Source organism: Protopterus annectens, chromosome 4.part1 (genome assembly GCF_019279795.1).
Source record: "Protopterus annectens isolate FY-2018-M chromosome 4.part1, PAN1.0, whole genome shotgun sequence".
NCBI classification, from domain to species: domain Eukaryota; kingdom Metazoa; phylum Chordata; order Ceratodontiformes; family Protopteridae; genus Protopterus; species Protopterus annectens.
Genome location: NC_056734.1, coordinates 106,647,690 through 106,663,580, shown reverse-complemented (window position 1 = coordinate 106,663,580; position 15,891 = coordinate 106,647,690). Strand labels below are relative to the sequence as shown.

Sequence of the window (15,891 nt, the reverse complement as noted above, 5' to 3'; positions counted from 1 at the left end):
AGACCTATCATGGAATACAGTGCCCCCTTTGGCATGTATCTAACTAGACACTTGCAACAGTTAAATGCTGTTCATTTGTAACATCCACCACACAGGAAACTTTGCTGACATTCTGAAGTTTCATATTGTACAAATTTTCTCCATATTCTCACTTACAACTTCCAAACTCTCCACAGCTTTTTTGTCCTCCTTCATGCTGCTGCTGCCCATAGACCTCGCTCTTGCTGCTCTAGGAGTCCTCCAAGATCATCTAGCAACTCTAAAGAGTAGGGGAAGTTTGTCAATACCTTGGCCAGATTTCCTATAGTAGTATAAATACCACCTCAACTCTCCCCTGAAGAGATCAGTAGCTTTGTGGAACTAACCTGGTCAACAAAGGATAAATAAAAAATAAATAAAGACTACAACAAATTTCTAAAGTGTTTTCACCCAACAAAAATGTATTTCCCTCAAAAATGGAATTGACAATTACATGACACATAAGTGATTACAATCTCTGTAAGACTATGTACAACTCACCATTAATGGTATCATTATAAATTAATTAGTAGAAAATGATATTAATTCTATCTAAATATAAAAAACACACTTTCAGAATCACCTTCATGTACACTTGTATAGTAACAAAACTCTGCTTATTACTTATCATTACTCAATTTTCTTTGCTTCTGTTAAGCCCTTTCTCTACTCTTCTACAGTCCTATTCCTAATTATTTTCTTATTAGCTTTTTTCCTGCCTCCAAAAACCACGGTGGTGCAGCGGTAGCGTTGTTGCCTCACAGCAAGAGGTTCTCCCATTCGATTCTCGGCTGGAGCGCCTTCTGTGTGGAGTCTGCATGTCCTCCCCGCGGTCGAGTGGCGTTCGAAAGACATGCGTGAATGGGTGTGCCTTCGTTGAAGGTTGGGTGTTGAGCTGGCACCTCGGCACCGTAAAAATCTACTGCCAATCATTAGCAGACTGGAGTTCCGCTGTGGTGACCCCTAACTGGGAAAAGCCGAAAGAAGAACAACCTCCTAGTATCATTTATTGCAGTAGATGGCCTATTTGTATATTTTATTTTTTTTATTTATTTATCCTTTGTTAACTAGTCCCACTAACCTAGTGACCTGTATAAGTTTTGTTAACAGTTATTGTTATTAGTCTTTATTATATTTTGTTAAACAGAAATCTGTTGATATTTTAATTGTTGCTGTTTCCATGTTTTTATTGTTTCTGTAATTGGAACTTTTCTCCCCTGGCTCCATTGAATAGGGCTGTCATAGTTCAGTTAAATTTTACCAGTTAACAACTGGAATACATTTGTTAAAAAACATTCACGTTCTATTTGCATTAATGATAGGTAGTTTATACCTATGTAGTTTTGTAACCATGGAATTGGTCATAATAGAAGTGTGCAGAGCACAGTTTTCACATGTTGCTATGAAAGACTGATTTGTTAAAAGAATCATTACAAGGAGCCATTTTTCCACGCATTCTTTTTCCTTCTCATTCTTAGTGCTCTAGTCTTTTTTTTTTTGTTTGTTTGTTTTTTGCCTTCTATGTTCCTTTTATTCAAGAATGGTCCAGTTATCATTTTTATTAATTGGGATGTAATTTGGTTGTCCCTCCTGGAACACTAAAGTCCACTGGGTAGCTCCAGTTGTGTAGAGAACTGCTGAACAGCATGCTGCAGTGCCTGGTTTTCATATTCACAGCATGCTGCAGTGCCTGGATTACGTATTCACAGCATGCTGCAGTGCCTGGATTACAAATTCACAGCATGCTGCAGTGCCTGGATTACATATTCATTGAATTCCATTAGAGATTGCCCCGGTTCCCATTTCGCATTTCTTTGTTCACCTTTTACGTAAATATGGAAATGTAATGATTTTAAATGTTCTTTTTTGCATCACATTACATCCCGCTCTAATACCTTTACAGAATACCTCCCCTGATCAAGACCAGCTACCACTCTATGCAGGTCATTGAAAGATTTTGTTGTTGAGTTTGCTACAGTGTTCTTGCGCTCTTTGAGTAGGTTATGTAGTATCTGATTGAAAAAACAAAATTATTTTCTACTGAGAGAATTTATTGTTGTTTATTTGTATTGTAACTTTTATATACAATCTTTACATTTTCTCATTTCAGAATATTTTTGTTTGTTCTTGGTCTTATAACTGCCTTCATACCCTTGTGGCATTCTAGTTAGTGCTCTGTTATTGCCTTTAGTTCTTTGTGTAGGACTTCTGGAAGTGTGTGCATGTATCTAAGTGTGTGTGTGTGTGTGTGTGTGTGTGTGTGTGTGTGTGTGTGTGTGTGTATCTGTTTATATGTACGTGTGTGTGTGTGTGTGTGTGTGTGTGTGTGTGTGTGTGTGTGTGTGTGTGTGTGTGTCTGTGTCTGTGTGTGTATATATGTATATGTAGATATATATATATATATATATATATATATATATATATATATATATATACACATATATATTTTTAGAGAGAGTGTGTGTGTAAAACATTAGAAAATGCACAATAAAAAGCCCTTGCTACCACTGCAGGCTCAGCCAGTGCCTCCGCCGTTGGTGATTGAACCCCATAGTGGCCAACTGTTGTTCCTCAGACCAGTTACTTTCTTTTGTGAGCTCCTCTGGTGTAGTCCTTATAGCTAACTTGGACTGGAGAGTTATCCACATTCATTTTGGCTGTTTCAGTGTCTCTCAGAGGTAGCCAGGGAGAAAAGACCTCTTGATAGGGCTAAACTGCCATCTCCTAGTTTGTTTTCTTCAGGGTGTTACTGCAAAGAAAAAACAGAAGGTCAGACATCATTCATCTGAAGACATGGTGTCTGTTGGAAAAGGGGATTTTCTTACATTAACAAGGCAGCTATTGTAGGCTGTTTATTCTGAGTTCCACAAATCCAGAGGGCAGTGTCACTAAATTCCTAATGAAAATCTGTCAGAAGATTCTGACATAGACAAAAAACATGGCTTCGTTGGTGGGTTCCAAAGCCCATAACTCCGCTTCAGAGGAAACTTGATCCTTTCTACTTCCTTTGAAGGAACTTACTTTCTCTCATACTATTTCCAGGATGAATGAGGTGTTTTGTGGAAACAGGTGGATGTTCCCCCTTGAACTGGAGATATGATGTGTTACAAGTAGATAAACTTCATTCTACACTCATCCCTTTCATTTTGTCATCCTTGGAGAATTTGTTTAATTCTGCCTGTAATAGTCATGGCTGTCAAACTTCAGTCCCCAAAAAGGCAGATAGACTGCTTAAAGTACCTCAGACTAAAACATTTTTGTTTTCTTATCTTAGATCAGATCTAGCATCAATATCTACCTCCTTACCAGCTGACAACAGATTATTAATCAGAACAAACAATCCCCAGTGGACAAAGAAGGCAGAGTGTTGGACAGATTTTATGAGAATTTTCTCTTCTTCTGCTTTAGCTTATAGAACTGTCAACTGCTAGGCACATATGTGGAAGTTTATTCTGTTTTGTGTGGAGTTTTTCAGAAACTTTCTTTGGAGGTAAATGTACAAAGCCAGTTGAATACATCAGAAAGGTCAGTGCACATAAATGACAGAGATGTTGGCTGTGATACATGCCTTGAAATCTTTTCATTATCTATGGTCTCCTAGACCTCTACAAGTGACTACATACAACACCATGGTGATGTGGTACATAACAACTGGGACACTTGGTTGTACCCCGTCTGCAGACTGGCTGTGATGGCATGGAAGGTAGTTCCACAGTACTCTTAACTGTCCAAAAATCTTCAATTCCATCAGAGCAAAATATAGTGCAGACAAGTTGAGCAAAACGTGGGTCAGGCGCTCACAAATGGAAGCTGAATAAGGGGATTTTCCAGGGGTTGATCCACTTGTGGGGATTACCTGAAATAAATCTGTTTGCCACCATTCAGAACAGACAACTGAACATTTTCTGTTGCAGATCTCCTTGCAAGCATGCCTGGAAAACAGATGCAGTTATTTTCCGTGGTCAAGAATATTCTTTTATGCACCCTTCATAGGTTCATAGGTTGGTACTAGGCTATTGGCCCTAGGGCCTGTACAAGCCTAGCCATAACAATTCCCTGGCTATTTCTTCCCACACTATTTACTTCCCTGGACCCCTGTCTAGTAGAGCGACTGACGTGATCCCTGGAGTGAATTTCCTTTCTCCCATCCAATCATCAAGGTTCCTTTTGAAGAGGGCCAAAGAGGTGCTCTGCTTGACATGTATGTAGAGCGACTGACGTGATCCCTGGGGTGAATTTCCTTTCTCCCATCCAGTCATCAAGGTTCCTTTTGAAGAGGGCCAAAGAGGTGCTCTGCTTGACATGTATGGGCAGTCTATTCCAGAGTCTGGGGAGTCTCTGGGTCTGGGTCTTTCCTCTCATACTCAGGGTAATTCTGAAGATTTCAGAAGGACTTTGTAAAAATCATGGTGGTGACTCCCTTTTGACCAAGGCAGCATTGGTTCTCCCTTCTAATGGAATTGTCAAAGGGCAATTATCTCAAGCTTCTTCATAGACTGGACCTACTCACATTAGTCAGAGGGAGTTGGATACACTACCTGGATGATTCAATTCTGATCCCTTTTTAGGCACCCTTTTCTTGAGGATGTTCATCAAGTACTAAAGGTAATAAGAAAAGCTGCAGCTAGGAAATCCTTATATTGGGAAGTGGGAAGGATTTTCTAATTGATGTCTAGCAAATAACAAGGGTCCCATCAGGGATTATGTGCCACTGATGTTTAAATATTTGTGTGAGTTAATTTTCTTCTGGACTGTTTTATTCCTTTTTCAAGGTACATCTTGCAGCCATTTCTGCATGTGTACCCATGGATCCTCCCCTCTCTTGTCTGTTTTTGATAAAACAGTTTCTTAAGGGGGGTATATCTTAGGTCTAGAAAACGTGGGTCCTTCATAGAATCTCATCTCTGGAGTCCCTATTATTTTAGCGAACGCAGTGAATTGCGAATGCTGTTTAGTCGAATGCCATTACGCGAAATGGCAAAATACCGAAGCCGGGAACAGTGATTTTTTTCCCCCTAGGGAAAAAAATCACTGGGCTGTTTTCGGGACTTTGCCATATCCTCCACTGTGATGTGATCTCTGAGTTGGTATCCCACTTCATTTTGTGTTTTGATTTTTTTTTTTTTTTTTTTTTTTTTTTTTTTACGGATCAGCGATTTTTTTTTCCTGGGAAAAAATCTCTGATCCATGTGTTCGATATTTTTGGTTTTCTGGGATTGTTGGTCGATTGTATAGCGTTCGCATTTCAGTGCATTCGCTTATATAATGTTAGACCCCAACTCTGTGCTGGAAAAGTTAACTGTGTCTGCCTTTGAACCAGCTCATCAGGTGGATTTAAGGTTAATCATGTGGAAGACTGTACTCCTTATTGCTTTGTCATCTGATAGAAGAGTATCTTGAGTTGAAAGCTCTTATCGTGAGTGATACCTATCTGGCGTTTCATAGAGATAAGGTATCATTAAGAGCAAATCTCTTATTTATGCCCAAAGTTGTTTCAGAGTTTACTGTTTATCAAGCCATCAATCTCTATTTGTTTTATACAGATCTTCAGGACCAGGGAGAAAGGATTCTACATACTTTGGACTTGCACAGGTAGCTTGGGTACTATCTTGATAAACTAAGTCTTCTAGAAAAGCTAATCAGGTGTTTATTTCTTATGATGGGACAAAGAAGGGTTATCCTCAGTTGTATTACAGTTTGTAAAACCTACAATGGTAAATCACTTCCAAACAGTATCAAGGCACATTCCAGTAGAACCTTGACATCTACAATGTTATATTGGAAAGGGGTGGACCCAAGAAACATACAAGAGGCTGCAACTTGTTCCTGTGTAATTACTTTTACAAAGCATTACAAAATGGATTCCTTTTCAAGGTCCAGAAATGAGTTTGTTAGGACCTTTTTCCAGGGTTTCCTGGGTCCTTATCCTTCCTCCTACCAGGTTGGTTAGGCTTTGGTAATTAACCTGTATAGCCAAAAGGTACTGCAGCAGTGAGAATAACGAACATATCACAGCTGTGAACATTGCACTTACTATGACAGTACAAATTCCTCACTGCTGCAATAGCCGCACCAACTCAACATTGCGCTACTTCTGTATATAATTAGTTGTTGGGATATAAAGTTTTTGATTGTTTATATCTTTTAGAGGTTCAGAATGAATATGTTTTCTCACTGTATGGACAAGAAAGTCCTGAAGATTTCCCTTTAGTGGACTGTCCAGTCAACAGTCAGAGTGAAGGTCTTTGTGGGAGTCAGAGCTGTAAAGCTGGCGCAGTTGTATCCTAGACAGGATACAACCCATATAGCCAAATGACTACTGCAGCAGCGAGGAGTTCTAACATCTACAGATCCGATGTTGTCTTTTCCATCTGGCTTCAACCTGTGGGTTATTGGATTTGACAGTTTCCTATCATGTAGTCGAACTTTTACAAGTTCGAACCTCATATGGTCGAGACCATAAGTTCGATTCTGTAAAAGTTTGAGCTTTTGCATGGAAATCTCCATAAGTGGAGGTTTCCATTTTGTTCAATGGGGTGTGATCTTGGAGTTGATATATTTAAGTAGCGGGGTTGTGGGGGATGCAGGGGAGCTTGCCCCCCTGCTTAAAATATTTTATTTTGTTTTCCAATTTTTTTTTTTTTTTTTTTTTATACACAGTCAAAGTTATCTAACTTCGAACATTACGTATTCAAAGTTATAAGACTTTGACTATATGATATAGACCCGATTTGACTGATCTGAAGTTGGCCTTTTTCAGAGACTTCAGTCCATGAACTGTCTTTCCTCTACCTATAATGCACCGCTCTCCCCTGTCCTCCTCAGCTCTCGTTTGCCACCTTGGAGTATGGCTTGTGATCTGCGAGCTCTGCTCACTGCATCCTTTGTGGTGTTAGCTTAATCATTTATCTCCTGTACCCTAATAGTTGTGTAATTAGTGTTTCTGTAGTAGTTAACTTTTTCAGTAATGTTGGTGTGTTGTTGGTCTTGACTGTGGGTTGTGTAGGTACATAGTGGGCTAGTTCCTTGTGTCTGTCTCTCTGTCTTTGCATTCCCACCACTCTGTCCTTCCCATTGTTTAACAGAAAAAAAAAGTAGTGTGTCGTTTCTGTGTTACCTTTTAGGCTCTTAAATAGTTAGGTAGGTAGTGCGTGCACTTGTTTAGTTAGAGTAAGGTTTTTATTATTGCAGTATTCATTTTTTTCTTTCTTTCTAGGATGGAAAAGGAGAAAGAAGAGTTTTAAAAAATGTGAGGCTTGTGGGCACAAGTTGCCCCTTCAAGATGCCCATGTCAGCTGTGTTACTGCCTCAGTGCCGCTTACCTAGACTTAGACTGTTTGGCCTGCTCTGCCTTCTGGACCCAAACTCTCAGTGAGTGTCAGTGAAGTTGGTCTAAGAGGGCCTGATGCCGCTGTTTATGGCTTCTTCATCTGATTCCCCTTCCCACAGCAAGAAACCTGAAAAGAGGGATAGGGATTGGCCCATAGACAAGGATCCAAAGTCCCAATCTAAGGACCAGGAAGACCACAGGTGGTTTGCTTTGTCAGCTTCTGATCAGCCAGAGCTGAAGATCCACCAACCTTTAGCACCTCCTTTGGCTACTGTGTTAGTACTAACTCTGCCCTTTCAGCCCGGTTACAAGTGTCAGAGAGACCAAAGTCTCCTGCTCTTATCCCCAGCCCATGTTTAGTCAAGGATGCCACTAGCTTGGGTAGGTTGCATATCACCTTTTCTTTGATGACACCAGTGGAGTTTTATCCTGAGGCATCTTCCACTCCACCGAGGATCCGAGCTTCTCCAGTTCGAATTTGACTGTCATATCATACACCTAGGAAGGAATTCCAAAACCTCTTTAGCGGTTTCATCAATTTGTTCCTTCCAGTTGTTTGGGAGCATGAATCTATCAGACTTGGAGCAGCAGATGCACTTCTTTTGCAAGCCCAGATCCAGTTAGGGATCCACCCAGTCTCCTTGGCACTGTTGTGAGAGGGCTTAGCACCTCCTACTGTTTTTCTCCCCCAGGGCCTTCACCTCCAGGGTTCGTGCATCCAGCTGTGCTACCATCACCAAGGTCGACTCTGATGGCTTGGCCTCCTCAGATACCAAACACTTCCTTGGCATTCTTGACTGTAGCAGTTTTTGAGTCAAGCATGCTTCAAGGCTGAGAGTTTGGGTCTGTAGCACCCGTGTCATGGTCTACACTCCAGATTTTTGAGTCATCCCTGCCTCTCAGGACTCAGAGCAGGTCAGGCAAGTGATAGGCAAGTGATGAGTGTCTGTGTCGCTCTCAGGTCTTTGCATCAGAGGAGTATTGGATCTGGTTGGCCAGTTTCGGCCTCAGCTTTCGATGCTATGGAAAGGATTTTCTTATGGTCAGAGATGGGATGGTCAGAGGCTTCAAATTCTCACATGTTCTCAGTATCTGGACCTGCAGATACATTTCAGCTTACTCCCAGCCCTGCTTTCAAGGCCCCCTGATTCTTTTGGGTCTCTCCCAGACTCTCCTGTCAGGGAGGGGCATGGTTAGAGTTGATACAAGAGGAAGCATATGGGTTCCTCCTAAGAAATCCCTCACCAAAGTCAATGACCTTGAGGAACGGAAGGATTCCCCCAAATCCCCCCATGACAGCAGCTCCTGTGGCGATCTTTTGAAACTGTTTGATGTTCATCGTGTTTCACTGTTGCAGTCATTACACTTGGGTTATCCTGCTGGCAGGCTACCTGCAGTCGGCCTGAATTCCAAAGTCTTGGTCCGGCGTCAGTTGCTGTCGCCTCTTCCCTGACGTCAGTGCACCAGGGGTATAAAAGATGCAGCTGACGCCATTTTCTTCAGTCTTTCTTGCTGCACGGTGCCCAAAGCAAAAGCAGTTCGCAAGTGCCGGTCGGCCGACTTCTGAGATTTTCAAAGACGAATTTCAGATCCAAAGTTTTCATTAAAGCTAAGTATCCCGTTGGGGAAACTTTTTTCTTGCTCCAGACCGATGTCAGAAAAAGTTAACAATTGTATTTCTTGTGGGAAGCAAATACCTCATAAGGATTTTCATTCTTACTGTATTCCTTGCCTAGGCCCTGATCACAACGTTGCTAGCTGTCGGTTTTGCGCTAGATTTAACCAACGCACTATCAAGCGTAGGTACAATTTTGCTTTTCATTATTTTGGCTGAAGATTCAATTATATAATGTCGTCGGAACAGACGACGACCGGAGTTTACAAAAAGCGCAAGGAAAAAAAAAAGGACAGGCATCCGAGGTCCAAAACCGACGATGAGGCTACCGCTAAGCCAGTCGCCGGTTCGCCAGTTCTCAGGTGCTTTCGCAGCCCCTGATGCCCACTGCCTCAGAGCCATAGGCCGTTGCCGACTCCCACGTGGAGCCAACTAGGCCTCTGGATACTCAAGGTATTGGACACTCGGAAACTATCCCCTCAGATGGGTCCGGAGCCACTGAGCAGGCATCGGCTTCTGAGGGTGTTTTCAGACCTACACAGTTATATATTAAGCCAACTTCAGCTTCAAAGGCAAAGACTAAAGCAGTTCTAAAGACAAAGAAACAAGTACAGCATTCTCCTGGACAGACTTCCATGCCTAAAAAACAGATGCTCAAAATGGCCGAAGACCTAATTACCTTGATCAGGGGTTCCCATCCCTCTCCTGATAAGAGGCCTAGGCAAGAGACAGAATATGAATCTTCTGATCAGGTTTCCATTTCCTCTGACTCCTTCTCTGAGCAGGAATACTCTCTTCCTCCCTATGAGGATTCTGATGCTGAAGAATCTATCCCTTCAGCCTCTCCTCCTGAGGATTATTCTTTTGGGGAAACTCTGCATACCATGAGGGAACACTTCCACTGGGAGAGCCAAGACTACTCCGAATCAAAGAAAAGGCTTAGAGGTTTCCTTTTACTACCTCAGCACAGGCCTCTTGCTATTCCCCCTGTGTTAGACATTGTGGATGATGTATTTTCAGAGTCCAGCCTTTCTCCTGACTCTTTTACCCCCTGCCCCTGTTAAACCAGACAGATACTACAGGGTTCCGGATTCACATAAATTTCTTTATAAAATCCCTGCTGCTGACCCAGAAACCATTTCTCAGGGTCCCAAAGGGGTTGAGGCTTCCACTGCAAAAACCCTATTCCCTCTAATAGGGATTCAAGGGCACTAGACAGAGGGGGGAAAAAGTTTACAGTTCTGCTACTTTGGCTGTGAGGGCTCTAAACTGTCAATTTCATATGCTTAAATATCAGCAATATTTAATGTCACTGCTTAAACAGAAAATGTTGACTAATTCTGATTGTGCAGAAAATAAAGAAATGCAGGATTTATTGCATGCAACTAAGAAGTAGGAAAGCATACATTGCAATGTGGTTTTGATTCTCTGGAGGCATCTTGCAGGGCCGCAGTTACGGTTTCTGTCATTAGGAGGCATGCTTGGTTAAAGGAACAGAATCTGCCTGATCATGTTAAAACAAAATTATTAGATGCTCCATTACAGCATGATACTTTATTTGGTGTTAAAGCAGAGGAGGTGTTGAAGAAAATGGAGGACAAAGCAAAATCTATGCAAACAGTGAAGGATTTCTTACAGGTACAGCCACCTAGATTTAGCAGGAACTGGCCTACAAAGAATTGGTCCTTTCCAGTTTCAGACAGGCCACAAAGAGGCAGGTACAGACGTCCCAGTGGCAGATCCCAGCCCCAGGGCTCATACAGGCCTAAACAGTGGGGCGCTTCTACCTCCAAAAGCGGAGAATACAAATCACAGCCATACAGGAAACAGTCCCAATGACTTTTCTCTGCCAGCACCAAGCAATTATCTTTCGGCAGCCCCCTTGGGGGGAAAACTAGCACATTTTTCTCAGAATTGGCACAGGATCACCCAGGACAAATGGGTCTTGAATGTAGTGTCCCAGGGCTACAGGTTCCACTTTCACACCCTGCCAAGGGCAAAAGGTATGCCAGACCTGCCACACAATCAATGGGCAGAGGCGCAAAAGCAAGTTTCATCCCTCTTGGACATGAGGGCCATTCAGCAAGTACCACAGCAAGAGCAGGGACAATGATTTTACTCTAGACTTTTCTTGGTACCCAGAAAGGACAAAGCCTGGAGACCAATACTGGACCTGTCTATTCTAAATACTTTTCTGGACATTCCAAAATTCAAAATGTTAACTCTGCAGCAGCTTCTGCCCATGCTGGGCAAGAAGGCTTGGCTTGTGACTTTGGACCTAAAAGAGGCATACCTGCATGTACCAATCAGACAATCTTGCAGACGATACCTCAGATTCATAGCTGGCTCAATGCATTACCAATTCTCTGCACTGCCCTTTGGCTTATCTACTGTGCCCAGGGTCTTCACAAAATGCCTGGCACCAGTAATTGCATTTTGCAGACAAAGAGGAATTCAAATATATCCTTACTTGGACGACTGCCTTATTCAAGCAGAGAACAAGGACATTCTACTAAAACATCTGGCATTTGTAAAAAGATTATTAATTTGCCTAGGGTATACAGTAAACGAAAAGAAATCAAAACTTGTACCCTCTCAACAGATAATATTCCTGGGTGCAAGCTTAAATACAACTGCCCAGATGGCTTATCTCACGCCAGACAAACAAAGGCAACTGACTTCTTACTTCAAAAGGTTGGCAACAAAGACCCAGTTAACTGCAAGAAAAATTCTGCAGGCTTTGGGCTTCATGGCATCCTGCATTCTACTAATTCCATATGCCTGACTGCATATGAGGAAACTACAATGATATCTAAAAAGTGTTTGGACTCAACATTGCCACAGCCTGGAAACATTAATTACCCTCCTTCCTTGCCTGCAACAGGAGTTTCGATGGTGGGCGCAGGCCTGTCACCACAGCGAGGGACAGCCATTCATCCAACCCACAGCCAGACAGGCAATAACAACAGATGCATCAGATTATGCCTGGGGGGCCCACATGGCAGGAAAATGTATCCAGGGCACATGGCCCACAAGCCAAAAGCATCTTCATATCAATCAAAAAGAGATGTTGGCTGTTCAGGATGCCCTGACAGCTTTCAAGGATCTACTCCATCCAGGACAACTACTGATAAGGATGGACAATACTACAGTCATGTGGTACATAAACAAGCAGGGAGGCACACATTCCTACCCCCTCTGCAGACAAGCCATGACTTTGTGGGACACAGCATTGACTTATCAAGTACACCTGCAAGCACAATTCCTGCCAGGAAAAATAAATACTCTGGCAGACGAATTAAGCAGAAACCTCACGGATCCCCACGAGTGGAAACTGGATCCGCAAGTCTTCAGCATGATAACAAAGAAATGGGGATGCCCAGACATAGATCTATTTGCCTCCCCCCACAACTGCCAACTACAGAGATTCTGCGCAAGGACTTACCACAAGCAAGCATGGAAAGTGGATGTTCTATCACTCAGCTGGGAAACCCTAACAGTTTATGCCTTTCCTCCTCTGCCTCTCCTCCCCAAGGTACTCCTAAAGGTCAGACAAGAGAAACCAAAAAGTATTCTGATTGCCCCAGACTGGCCCCGCCAGCACTGGTACTCAATCCTAAAGAGCCTGTCTCAAGGCCCAGCCTGGACATTACCTCTAATTCCTCACTTACTGACCCAACAAAACAATCAGATCCTGCACAGCCAACTCAGGACTCTAAATCTGGCAGTATGGCAGATAATGTAGCCATTCAGAACACATCTCTCTCTAAAGCAGTAATGGATGTTATTTTGGAGGCCAGGAGGCCCAGTACCAGAAAATCTTATGCAGAAAAATGGAAGAGATTCTGTGCTTGGAACCAGGCACAAGGAATTGACACGTTTGTACCAAATATTCCTCAGATTTTGCAATACCTAACTGAGATGCTGGACAAAGGCCTATCCTTTTCATCAATTAAAATCCATGCCTCTGCCATTTCAGCTCGTTACAATACGGAACCACCTATTTTTTCTCATCCATTGCTAAGGCAGTACTTCAGAGGGGCCAAGAATATAAGACCCCCAAGGAGAGCAATAATACCTGCATGGTACCTCAACTATGTCTTGGAAAAACTCATACTTCTGCCATTTGAGCCAGTCAGTACAGCTAAGATAAAATTCTTATCATGGAAAACAGCTCTGCTCCTAGCAATAACCTCTGCAAGACGAGTCTCAGAGTTACAGGCACTCATGGCTGTGGAACCTTTTATCATTTTCCATCCAGACAGGGTTTCTCTGAGGATGAACCCGACTTTTATGCCTACGGTAGTGTCCAGTGTGGCCCTTAACCAAACCATTCATTTGCCTATTTTTTATCCAAACCCACAGAATAAGGGTGAGAGACTCCTACATTCTTTGGATATACACAGACAGCTACGCTTCTACTTGGACAGAACTAAAGCCTTCAGAAAGACTGAGCAACTCTTAGTGGCATATGCTGCAGGAACACAAGGAAAAGCTATCTCTAAGCAGACTATTTAAAAATGGATAGGTCACTGCATTCGTTTCTGCTATGCACAACATGTCAAATCAGTGCCTAAGGGCATTAGGCCACATTGAACCAGAGCAGCAGCCACAGCAGCCTTCCTCAGAGGAGTACCAACCAAAGACATTTTAGAGGCTGCAACTTGGAGTTCAGTGCACACTTTTACCAAGTACTACCACTTACCTCTTTATTCTAAATCCAGAGCAGGCTTTGCCACTGCAGTTCTGCAGGGCCTTATAGCCCCTCCTAATCCTATTTAGATCCAGCCACCCAACCTCAGCTTTGGGATTCAACCCAAGTGTAATGACTGCAACAGTGAAACACGATGAGCATAGTACAGTTGTGTACCTACCATAAATGTAGATGTTCGAGTGTATTCACTGTTGCAGTCCAGGTTACCCACTCACCAACCCCCTTTTCTTTGCCGGAACTTATCTATACTTCTCTATCCTATACAACCTATGTGGTGTATTTGCTGTTAGATGAAGAAAATGTTTACTTTATTGCATGCATATTTATTGGCATAATTTCTAGCCTAAAACTGTGGGGGCACCTGACGTCTGGGGCAAGAAAAACTGAAGAAAATGGCGTCGGCTGCATCTTTTATACCCCTGGTGCACTGATGTCAGGGAAGAGGCGACAGCAACCGATGCCAGACCAAGTCTTTGGAATTCAGGCCGACTGCGGGTAGCCTGCCAGCAGGATAACCCAAGTGTAATGACTGCAACAGTGAATACACTCGAACATCTACATTTATGGTAGGTACACAACTGTACTTTTAAGCATCACAGGGATGAACCACAGAACCACTTTCTCCAGAGGAGTCGGTGTTTCTCGAGGCCTTTGGCATGGGCTCATCCCCATCCACATTATAAGTAGTCCCCCACTAGACAGACTTATCGATCTGGAGTATCAGAAGGCTTGGAAAGAACCTGATGTGGTGAAATCAATCCGTAGAAAGCAGGACAGGTTATTGGCCCCACCTAAAGACAAGGCTGCACTGAAGTAAGGGCCCAGCAGTTGATGCAGTTGTGGTGGCAGCCACAAAAAAGGATATCTCAAAAGATAGTTCCACAGTCCATCCACCTGACAGAGAGTCCCGGAATCTGAACCACTTGAGAAGGCATGCCTGGGCTTCAGCAACTTTTGCTGTGCTTGCACTCAGTTACTTGGCTTATTTGACAAGACTTCAGTGAGACTTAGTGTCTGAAGTGTTAAATGTGGTGAAGACGCAGCAGCCCCCAGAGGTACAAACGACTCTGGAGGCAAAGTTGTCGTGATGCAGTCGATCACTAATTTGTCCACAAGGTTGTTGTCTTATGCAGTTGATGGTACGTCTCACATGGCAGGCACCAGCATTGCTATGCACTGGCACCCCTGGATGCATTGTGCAATTTTACAGACTGCTTTATGGTATCCTTTATCAATACTCGATTTGATGATTCTACCCTGTTTGGCACAAATGTCAAAGAAACACTAACCAGGAGTGTGCAGGACAGAAAAATTCTGCCGTAGGAGTGCTCTTTGCCATGCTGCAATGATCCTTTTCCAGGGATCAGAAAGAGATCAAGTGTCTGTACATCTGTAATTAACAGCAGCATTTTTAGGACACTCCTGGCGAAGGCTCCTTTTGTGGTGGGGGGAGGGGTAACCATAATGGATATCCATGTGCTTCAGTCAATGTTCTTCATATTGATCACTGCTGTGGTAGCCTTAATTTTATGGGTTATATCCTGCCACGGATATAACAGCTGGCCAGTTTCCAAAGCTTCAGGGCACCTTCCACACACCCAAACTGTCAAGCAGCTTGAGCTGAGCTAAGTAAAAGACTTTTGTCTGTGAAGCCCTTACTGCTGCCGAAAAGTACGCTCCTCTGAGGCTTTTGTGGATTGACAGTCAGTTTGTGCTTCCCTTTACTGGGCAGATAAGTTCCCTGATGTTTTATTATCTGATATTTTAATACTTTCCTCTTCAGGAAAGTTATTTTAAAGCTAGGAGTGTTGTGTTTCAGCAGACTGTCTCGAGACTGTAACCCACTTTTAAATTGAGCACTTGTTTTTTGCCAGTTTAAAAATAATGTAAATTAACTGAAAACATATTTTCTGTGGATAAATGATGTTTATTTTTCCTTTGTGGGAGCTAGCGTAGTGTTTTAAAGTGATTTTTACTGTGCTTTTTTCTGTCAAAAAAGTAACATTTTTGGACTGGTAGTTTTACTGGCAGTTGCTGTTTGTCTTCCCCAGGAAAGAGGCACCATTTTCAGCTTGACCGTGGTACAGTGTACTGGTCCCATGGCTGGTCCTTCTTCCACCCACAAAAAGAAAACGTTAAGCAAACAGTCTTTGCCACTACAGCAGGCTAGCAGTTGGCCTCAGCCACAAGAGGGTGTCTCTGCTGTGGCCATTG

The 15,891-nt window shown here is 42.8% G+C and overlaps 1 protein-coding gene across 1 annotated transcript in view; it reads left to right on the top strand.

Moving 5' to 3' along the window:
- The window catches only part of KLHL24 (kelch like family member 24), a 330,366-nt gene that overhangs the window by 113,236 nt on the left and 201,239 nt on the right, over positions 1 to 15,891 (top strand). The window lies entirely within an intron of this gene.